The sequence below is a fragment of the Eptesicus fuscus genome, chromosome 17 (genome assembly GCF_027574615.1).
Source record: "Eptesicus fuscus isolate TK198812 chromosome 17, DD_ASM_mEF_20220401, whole genome shotgun sequence".
Taxonomy (NCBI): Eukaryota; Metazoa; Chordata; class Mammalia; order Chiroptera; family Vespertilionidae; genus Eptesicus; species Eptesicus fuscus.
In genome coordinates this window covers 36,773,178-36,783,063 of record NC_072489.1, presented here as the reverse complement: position 1 = coordinate 36,783,063, position 9,886 = coordinate 36,773,178, and positions in this window count along the sequence as shown.

Below are 9,886 nucleotides of genomic sequence, written 5' to 3'. Positions count from 1 at the left end.
AAATCACTTAACCTTGTGACAAACCACATTTTTGAATCTTTTATTTGAGAACTTCAGCTGGCCATAGTTCCTAAAATATTTTATAAAGATATCCTATCTAATAAAGAGGGAATATGCAAATTGACCACCACACCATCACAAATATGGCAGCACCCATAGTCACAAGATGGCAGTGCCCAGTCCCCTCAGCCTCACCGGAGTCCCCTAGTCCTGGGGGGCTGTGCCACTTGCCTGCCACCAGAGTCCCCCTGTCCTTTCAGCCTTGCTGGGGGGCGTCTGCCGCCGGAGTCCCCCGTTCTTTCACAGAAAATGGGTTGCTTCAAAAATGGGTTGGTTAAGCTTCTTAGGACAAAAAGCATTCAAAATCTTTGAAAAGGGAATTCCAATATTTATAAAAGTTTGGACTAGACAATTCAAGATTATGTCCACTACAACCTTCTATGATTTTGTGATATTAACATTCTGAATTCACATAGTACCAGCTGTATTGTATGTAAGCAGATATTATTTAAAGGAATGGCCATTATTGTTAAAACAACTCATAAAACCATACTGTTTGAATGTCAAGACATTCTGTGTGATTTTCCTAATGGCTGGAGTTAATGTCCCTAAACCGGCAGTCAGACATCCCCTGAGGGGTCCCAGATTGAAGAGGGTGCAGGCCGGGCTGAGGGCTACCCCCCTCCCATGCACAAATTTCGTGCACTGGGCCTCTAGTCTATATATATATATAAAACCCTAATATGCAAATAGACCAAACAGCAGAACAACCGAATAACTGGTCGCTATGATGTGTGCTGACCACCAGGGGGCACGTGCAGAACATGGTGGGCGTGGGCAGCAGGTGGCAGAGTGTGAAACATGGCGGGCATCGGCCACAGCGGGATGGTAGAGCAGGTGAATAGGGGCACCAGACCAAGGCGGGGCACCAGTCACTGTCATTGGGGTGAGCCTCTGGTGGTTACTGAAAATTCTTTGCTCCCATGCTCTGCAGTCCCGCCTGATGCTCGCACCTGCTGCCAGCATTGGCCCTGCTCACACCTGCTGCCGGTGCCCAGCACTGGCCCTGATCGCTCGGTGCTGTCAGAGGGTGTGAGCGGCAGCTGCCAGCCCCAATCGCCCCTCACGAGCAGGGGGAGGTGGAGAAGCCCTGAGGGGCGATCGGGGCTGGAAGCCCCTGCTCGTACCCACTGCTGGCGCCTGGCGAAAGTTACGATCACTCAGCGCTGTCAGAGATTGCTTCGTGATGTCAGCAGGTGTGAGTGGGGCTGGCGCCATCAGCGCATGAGAGCAGTGGTTGTGGGAGCGGGGCCGGGAACCACAGTGGGAGGGACTGGGTGGGGGTGCAGAGGATGGGCCGAGACCCGCCCCTGTGCCCACCACAGCCTCTCAGTCCACAGTTCCTTTCAAGGTGCACAAATTCGTGCACTGGGCCCCTAGTATAGAACATAAAATAGTGCAAATGCTTCATTTTTATTACATGATCAAATGACTATGAAAAAACGTGATCAAGTGGGTAAAACATAACGACACGTTTTATCATCAGAGAAAGTAAATTGGCACGTACAGAATGAGTAAAATAAAATGTCCAAATAGAAAATTAACCCACACTCTTTCAACTAGTACCTAGCCCATGAGACTCTCGGCTCTGGTAATTCAAAATTAAGTGGGACGGATACCGGTCCTTCCCTCAAAAATCTCCCAGGAGCCCTGAATGGATAGCTCAGTTGGTTAGAGCATCCTCCCAATATGCCAAGGTTTCAGGTTGGATCCCTGGTCAGGGCACATTCAAAAAGCAAATAATGAATGCATAAATAAGTGGAACAGCAAATCAATGTTTCTCTCTCTCTCAAATCAATACAAATGAAAGAAAGAATCTCCCAGGATTCCTGAAAAGGGGCGCCGAGTGTAGGGGCCAGTATTATGAAAGGGTAAGTACCAGGTACTGCAGGAGCCTAGGAGGGACACCCCCACAGGTGTGTGGAGGTGATGGGAGAGTGCGACTGAGGGAAAGCTTCTTGAAGGAAGAAATACGAAGCTAATTTAGGTCTAAAAGTTACCATGGCTGGTCCTCAGGTAAAGAGAAGGTAAACTGCAGCATTTTAACAACCGGTGGAAAAAAATTTCTCTTCTCTCAATTCACCTGCTTCATCTTCATCTTGTGCTTTAGTTGTCGCAGCAGAGGCCAAGGTTAAAGGATGATTGTTTCTACCTTCAAATGTTTTCCCTCTCTTTATTAAAAAGCACAAGACCTGCCAAAATTATGAGTCCGTCTATCATGAAAGGTCAAGAACAGACCAAGGAAAGAGAGGCCGCAGGAAAGAATATTCCTTCATGTTAGCTGTGAGCTGTGAGAGCTGGGAGTTAAGGTTCTCTCTGCCCTGGTTATGGTCATAAGTTGCTCTTGCAATTTATCTCTTGTTCAAAAGAGTAGTTGCGGGCCTACAGGCATTTAAAAAAGAGAAGGAAAACTTCTCTTAATCCAGCTGAAGCAGCCTGCCTTTTCATTAGATCAGAGACCACCGAGTGTGAACTCCTTCATTGGGAGGGAGAGGGTGCTATTTTCTGACATTCTAAGAGACCCACCAGAGCCCTAACTAAATAGCACATACAAGAAGTTGATTGGAGAGCCCCAGGGAGTGAACCCCACACTGGCTCTATCTTATTAACCTCTAGAAACCTTTGCATCTCTGTAGGAAAGCAGGAAGGCAAAAGCCAGGCATTTATTCCATTTCATTGGTCCTCCCCTGAAGCACTGGGTGCAACTGTGACCACATGGGATTACAAAAGGACAATCTTTTGTGACCTAGATTCAAGCCACAAAGGCGCTCCAAATTCGGGGACCTCTGAGGGGACAGGGCCAGGACGGGGTCTGGAGGGAGAACACTCTTTTCATTAGTCCCATACCCAATGCAATAAGGAGTCTGAGCCTCTGAAACCAACCAATCAACACAAAGCCCTGAAAAGCGAAAGCCGACCTACTAGTAAAATGAAGCCAGTCACAGGCAAAGCCCGTTGACAGGGAAGGAGAATGTTTAGCAAGAAAATAAATGTGGATTTTGAAGCAGACGCCCCCAAAGTAGCTGGGAGCTGTTGTCGAGCCCTGAAAATAAATCAGGCTTTTCCAAATACCTTTTCTTCTTGGGCACAATGAGGTAACGCCTCCTCACATTTATATGCAGCTTATAATTTGCCAAGTATTTTCACAGACATTACCTCAGCTGAGCCTCATGGTTGGCAGGGCATGTATAATCTTTCCCCTCATTTAATACTGTGAGAAACTGAGGCTCAGAGGGAAAGAGCTGCCCTCTATGCCCACATCTGACTGTAAAGCACTCTTTCCACTCACTGGGATTTTTTTCAGGACTGGGTTGAGCATAAGCTCTATTGGAGCCACCCAGAGTGCTGGTGGGAAACACAGATTTCTGGACCCCACTTTGATCTTGCCAGAGTGACCCTGTGGGGCAGCCCTTGGGAGACTATTTTTAACCTGCAGATTGCCCAGGTGATTCTGATAAGTATCATGTTTGGTAACTATCATGCAACTCACCTAGACAAGACTCAGGAGTGTTTCATTTTGATTCATGGTTCTTGTAAGCTCTTGGATCTAACATTTTCTTTTTAAAAAATATTTTTATTGATTTCAGAGAGAAAGGGAGAGGGAGACAGAAGCAGCAATGATGAGAGAGAATCATTGATTGGCTGCTTCCTGCCCCCACTGGGGATCCAGCCCACAACCTGGGCATGTGCCCTGACTCGGAATTGAACTGTGACCTCCTGGTTCATAGGTAGATGCTCAACCACTGAGCCACAATGGCCGGGCGGATCTAATATTTTCTTGGTGTTGTACCAGTTAGACCTGTGTGCTGCTGGAAAGATCAGACGTCTACCCACTAACTTTTCCCCCTAACACCCTTCCCATAGTTCTGCAGGGATGTTCTGAGGATACTTGCTTCTAACCCCCAGATAACCGAAGTTGAGATATGATGGAATGCAACGCAGTCATTAAAAATAACCTTTTCAAAAAGAGAATATTTAGTAAATGGAAAAATGCTACTGATACATTATAAGAAAAGATTCAGTTTGAACAATATGATCTGGCCTTGTTAAAAACAACAAATTGTCTGTCTGTATGCATAGAAAGCAGACTGTAAATAATTGCACTAAAATGTTGATGGTGGGTTATTTCTCTAATGGGTGATTTTTACTTTGCTGTTATTTTATAGCCTTTCCCAAATTTTCTACAAAATGTGCTTTACTGTTACAATCAGTAATTCACGTTATACATAAGTGGATGTTTTAAGGCTCACCCCTAGCACCTGTCACAGCACTTGGAGGAGTTAATCCCATCCCAGAGAAAAGATGGGGATCGTGGACAGGTATCCAGCCCTGAAAGTAAGTGCTGTTACCACCTCAGTTCAGTCCTTTTGATGGAAAGATGCTATTAGATGCTAAATGCCCAATGACATCATCTGGAATCATGGTGACTCTGTGTTGTCAGCTGTGAGAAGGGTGTGTGGTGTCACCTCTTACTTGCCCCCTCCAAGCCCCACCAGTAAGGGCTGGGAAGACATGAAGATGTTGTGTTACATCAGGATGGTATGCAAATGCCAGCTTGTCTCCAATCTTCTAATCCTATCAGGAATGCTTAGCGTGTTAATTTGACCATCTTTCACAGCTCATAAATCTACTTGGGGGCAAAGCTGAGCTGCCAGACGCCATCAAGCAAAACGCTTTCTGAGGCTGGCAGTTTGAGTAAAGCAGCAGTGATCATGCATCAGTAAAGTCCAATAAAGAGCTTTGTATGTGGGGCACTGGAAAGCAGCTTCTCACATTTGGATACAATAGAACAAAACAGTGGGAAACGTGAATGTCTGATTATCTGGACTGGTGGTCTCCCCTATGGCCTGCCTGCCCACTGAGCCATGGATTCTCATTCATTCACAATTCTTTGCACGAAGATGGATCTATCTTGTTCCCCAACAATTGCCCACATAGACTGTCAGATTAGTTTATTTAATCCTTGTCTATAAATACAAATTGACTATATTCGCTTCCACTGGAATCTGCTAGCCTTTTTATATTAAAATATTTTAAGCTTCAGCCAGGTCATTTCCTTTATTCATCCTGTGGTCAGAACAGAAACATTCTACTCTTTCTGGGATAGAACACTCCCAGGAAGAGTTCCCACTATTCCCTCTTGACAAATATGTATGGTTGCAATTGTCAACAGAAATCAGTTTCAACCTCTGGATGATAGCTTCACCCAGAATCCATCTGTCCATGCACTGTTCAGTTTTAAATTCAGCTGTTTAGAGATTCTAAGTAAAAACATTCCAGCATGTTTCAAGGGGGAAGGCACTGAGGCAGGCAGTTTGATTTTCAACTTCCTTCTCTGTTCAAGCCTCTTCTAAGGAAAGTTGGAGCAGTTTTCTGCCTTTAGGGGCACGAAGCTCCTCTGACCAAATCTGCAGGCTGATAGGTGGATTTAAAAAAAATAATTGCACTAAAATGTTGATGGTGGGTTATTTCTCTAATGGGTGATTTTTTACTTTGCTGTTATTTTATAGCCTTTCCAGGAAGAGACACACTGTTGTTACTACCCTTGATCTGAGACTGTAAGTACCAGAAGCCAGAGATCTACCCATCCTGGATCTGTTATGGTACAGGCAACAAATGGCATTCCCACAGAGCCTGGAGGAAGGACTCCTGTCCCCTTAGGGCTGATGTACTGCTCCCAAGAGCACAGCAGACTTTGGAGGGTTGAGGAGCATAGGGAAAGGGAATCCTAAGAAGACTTATCAGCCTTGGCTTTGGGCAAGTTTAACTTTTTTTTGGTAATATATTTTATTGATTTTTCACAGAGGAAGGGAGAGGGATAGAGAGTTAGAAACATCGATGAGCGAGAAACATCAATCAGCTGCCTCCTGCACATCCCCTACTGGGTATGTGCCCGCAACCGAGGCACACGCCCTTGACTGGAATTGAACCTGGGACCCTTGAGTCCGAAGGCCAACACTCTATCCAGAGCCAAACCGGCTAGGGCGGCAAGTTTAACTCTTGAGCTCTAGTTCCCTCACCTGAAAGAGGATCTACGTGGAATTATGTGGCTCATGGTGTAGGAATACATGGTAACTACGATTGATAATGTTATTGTTGCGGGTTAATAAAACATTTCATATCCTCTCTTTACACATGGATATATTTCAGTCTGTTTACCAATCTCTTTGCTCACCATGCTTCTTGTATCCCACTCCGTCCTTCTGGTTTTAATTGTCTTCTTTTCTGAAGAACAATCCTGAGTTATTTCAGCAAAATCTGAAAATGTGTTTTTTGTCCTCTTTTTTGAATACCAATTTATCTATGTTAGAGAATTCAAGGCTAACATTCTTTTTTTTTTTTTCTCCTCAGCGCTTAGAAGGTATTTGTCTTCCAGCCTTTATTGCTGCCAGGGAAAGGCTGCTGTCAGTGTATTATTCCTTTGTAGTTAATGTCTTTTCTCCTTGGTTGCTTTTATTAAAAAAAAATATTTTTATTGATTTCAGAGAGGAAGGGAGAGGGAAAGAGATAGAAACATTGATGAGAATCATTGATTAGCTGCCCCCACTGGGGATCAAGCCCACAACCTGGGCATGTGCCCTTGACTGGAATCGAACCTGGGACCCTTCAATCCACAGGCCAACGCTCTACCCACTGAGCCAAACCAGCTAGGGCTCTTTGGTTGCTTTTAGATTTTTGTCTTTTGCAATTCTACTACATGTCTAGAAGCAGACTTGTTTTATTCACCCTACTAGATATTTGTTATGCCTCTTTGAGGATTCATATTCATTATAAATTGTGAAAACATCTTCAAATCTCTCACATCCTGTTTTTTTAAAAAATGTATTGATTTCAGAGGAAGGAGAGAAAGATCAATGATGAGAATCATTGATTGGCTGCCTCCTGCACGCGCCCCCCCCCCCCCCCCCCCCCCCCGGGGACCAAGCCCACTACCAGGGCATGTGCCCTTGACCGCTATCCTGTTTATATTGGACTTTCTCATTCTGTTCTCCATGTCTCTTATGCCTTTCCTAGTTCCAATCTTTTCCTGTTACAATCTGGGTCTTCTGATTTATCTCCTAATTCACCAATTCTTCAGATATGCCCAATCTGTGGTTTAACCTCCCATTGAGTTCTTAATTTCATTAATTATGTATTTTTTAGTCTTCAAAAGCTAAGTTTTCCAAATCTACTTTGCTTTTTTTCAGTGTCTTTTATAATGGTTTTTATGCTTTCTCCCCCTCCCAGTCATTTTAAACATCCTTATTCCAGTTATTCTCTGTGTGCGCGCGCGCTAATCTTCCAAGATTGTGTCTGAAGACTTGTGTTCAAAATAAATTGTTTTGGATTAAAAAAAAATATTTTTCATTGAATTTAGAGAGGAAGGGAGAGGGAGAGATAGAAACACCCTGCACATCCCCTATTGGGGATCAGGTTCGCAACCTAGGCATGTGCCCTGACTGGGAATTGACCCCTTATGGGTCGACACTCAACCACTGAGCCACACTGGCCAGGCTGCTTTGGATTTTTGAATATGACTCCATTTGAGTGGAGCTTGTTTTTTTCTGCAGTGTAGGAATGATACAGCTTGGGTTATGGGTATATTTTCCTTATCCAATCAGGCTGCCATGTCTCATCTGATGCTTTTATCAGTAATTTTCAAAGTGGGATCCTCAGGCACCTAGGGATTTATATACTTTACATTTTGAGCTTAAGATTTCATTTATTAAAAAAAATATATTTTTAAATAGGGCTGACATTTAAAAAAATATATATTTTTATTGGTTTCAGAAAGGAAGGGAGAGGGAGAAACATCAATGAGAATCATTGATCGGCTGCCTCCTGTACGCCCCCTACTCGGGATCGAGCATGCAACCCAGACATGTGCCCTTGACCGGAATCGAACCTGGAACCCTTCAGTTGGTAGGCCGACGCTCTATCCACTGAGCCAAACCAGCCAGGGCAGGGCTGACATTCTTTATGAGAGAGAGAGAGAGAGAGAGAGCGTGCGCAAGAGAAACAAACACTGATTTCTTGTTCTACTTATTTATGCATTCATTGGTTGCTTCTTATATGTGCCCTGACCAGGGATTGAATCCGCAACCTTGGTGTATTAGGATGACACTCTAACCAACTGAGCTGCCTGGCCAGGAAAGATTTCATTTAGATGAAGGTATCAGTGGGCTAATCTTGCTGCTTTAAAAATTCTATGTTCTATGTCTCCATGACAAGTGAGAAAACCCAACCACTAGTTCTGGAGCATACAGGGAAACATTAATACAATAAATAATAATTACAACAAGCAGTTATTGTCAAGTATAGTACTTAATGGCAGAATATCATTTAGAAAAAAAAGCATCATTTAGTTCTCTCAACAACCCTGTAAGTACTCTGAAACTTATCAAGGTCATGTAATTTGCTCAAGACCACACAGTTGGTGAGGGATAGGGTAAAATTCAAATCCAAATCCATCTGACCTTAGAGCCCAAGAACTTAATCACTATTTATTTATTGATTCTAGTGGTAAACAAAACATACCTTTTATACCTTTCAAATGATCTGAGGGACCAGTTTTTTCTTCCTTTTAATTTCTAATTTGTTGCAAACTATTTTGAAAAGAAAATTTAAAAACATTGCAGCAATATCTAACTGCTCTAAAAGTTTCCTCAATTTTTTTCATCTCTCCATAACCTGCTAACAAAGTCTGTGAACCAACCTACCCACAGGCTACTTTTGTATAGCATTGCTGAAAAGTCTATTGGCAGACTATTTGGGGGGCTCTGTATATATAGGGTGTCCCAAAAAGTGTATACACACTTTGCATAATTACTAATTCCAATGGGTTAAATCTGAAAAGAAACATCAACTGAGCTATCAGAAAAAAGTGTGTGTACATTTTTTCGGGACACCTGTATTTGTGTGATTTGGGGCAACTGTGGGCGGATAATGAATTAGAGAAGACACTTCTGATAATGGTGGCTTGTATGTGGAGAGCAAGAACCTTCTATGAGGGTGTAATTAAATATTTTAAGTCACAGTCTGCCTAGCTAGTAAGCATGAAAAGAGGGGTGGGGTGGTAGAAATTCAGGAGCCAGTGAAAAGGCCACAGTATCGTCTAACTTTACAAAAATATGACAGTCCTCCAGGGGAAGAATGGGTCCTACAACTTGCTTCCTCTGTCACTATAGTCCTCTAACAGCACGGGACAGTAGGTAAAGGGCAAGTCAGGAATACTAATCTTAAAGCTTAGGGAAGTTTATTTGCATGTTTTCTTTCTCCATCTCCCTGCAATAAGTGGATCACATCATACATGGGAATGCATGCTTGGGAACTAGCCAGCAAACACTTTAATACTGTCCTAACTGAAGCAGAAGATCAAGCTGCTGAAATACATTTAAAGCTGTGATTTATGGGTTATTTGTGCCATTATTCTCTTACTATGAAAAGCAGAGAATTGAACACACACACGTGGACATTCAGCATACTGAAATCTAAAATACATTTACTATGCTTTCTTTCAAGAGTAATAAATACCACTAACTTTAAGATTTGAAAACTTATGAAGAATTTTTTATATAATATAGAGAACAAAAATATACTCCTCTTTATAAGAAGAAAGATTTCCAAGGAATGAGCTTCAAGGTTTGCCAAAAGTAGTGTTGGGTAGACTAATTGTCTAAAAGCATATTATAGCTACTTTCAATCTTAAAGTAGCTGAGATGATATGGTCACAACCTTCAATATTTCAGTCTTTAAACTGCATTTTTTATCACTATTAGACTCAGAAATACAATGTTTTCCTGCAATTGTGGTTTATTATAATCTTAATCCATTTTCTCAAAGTCCA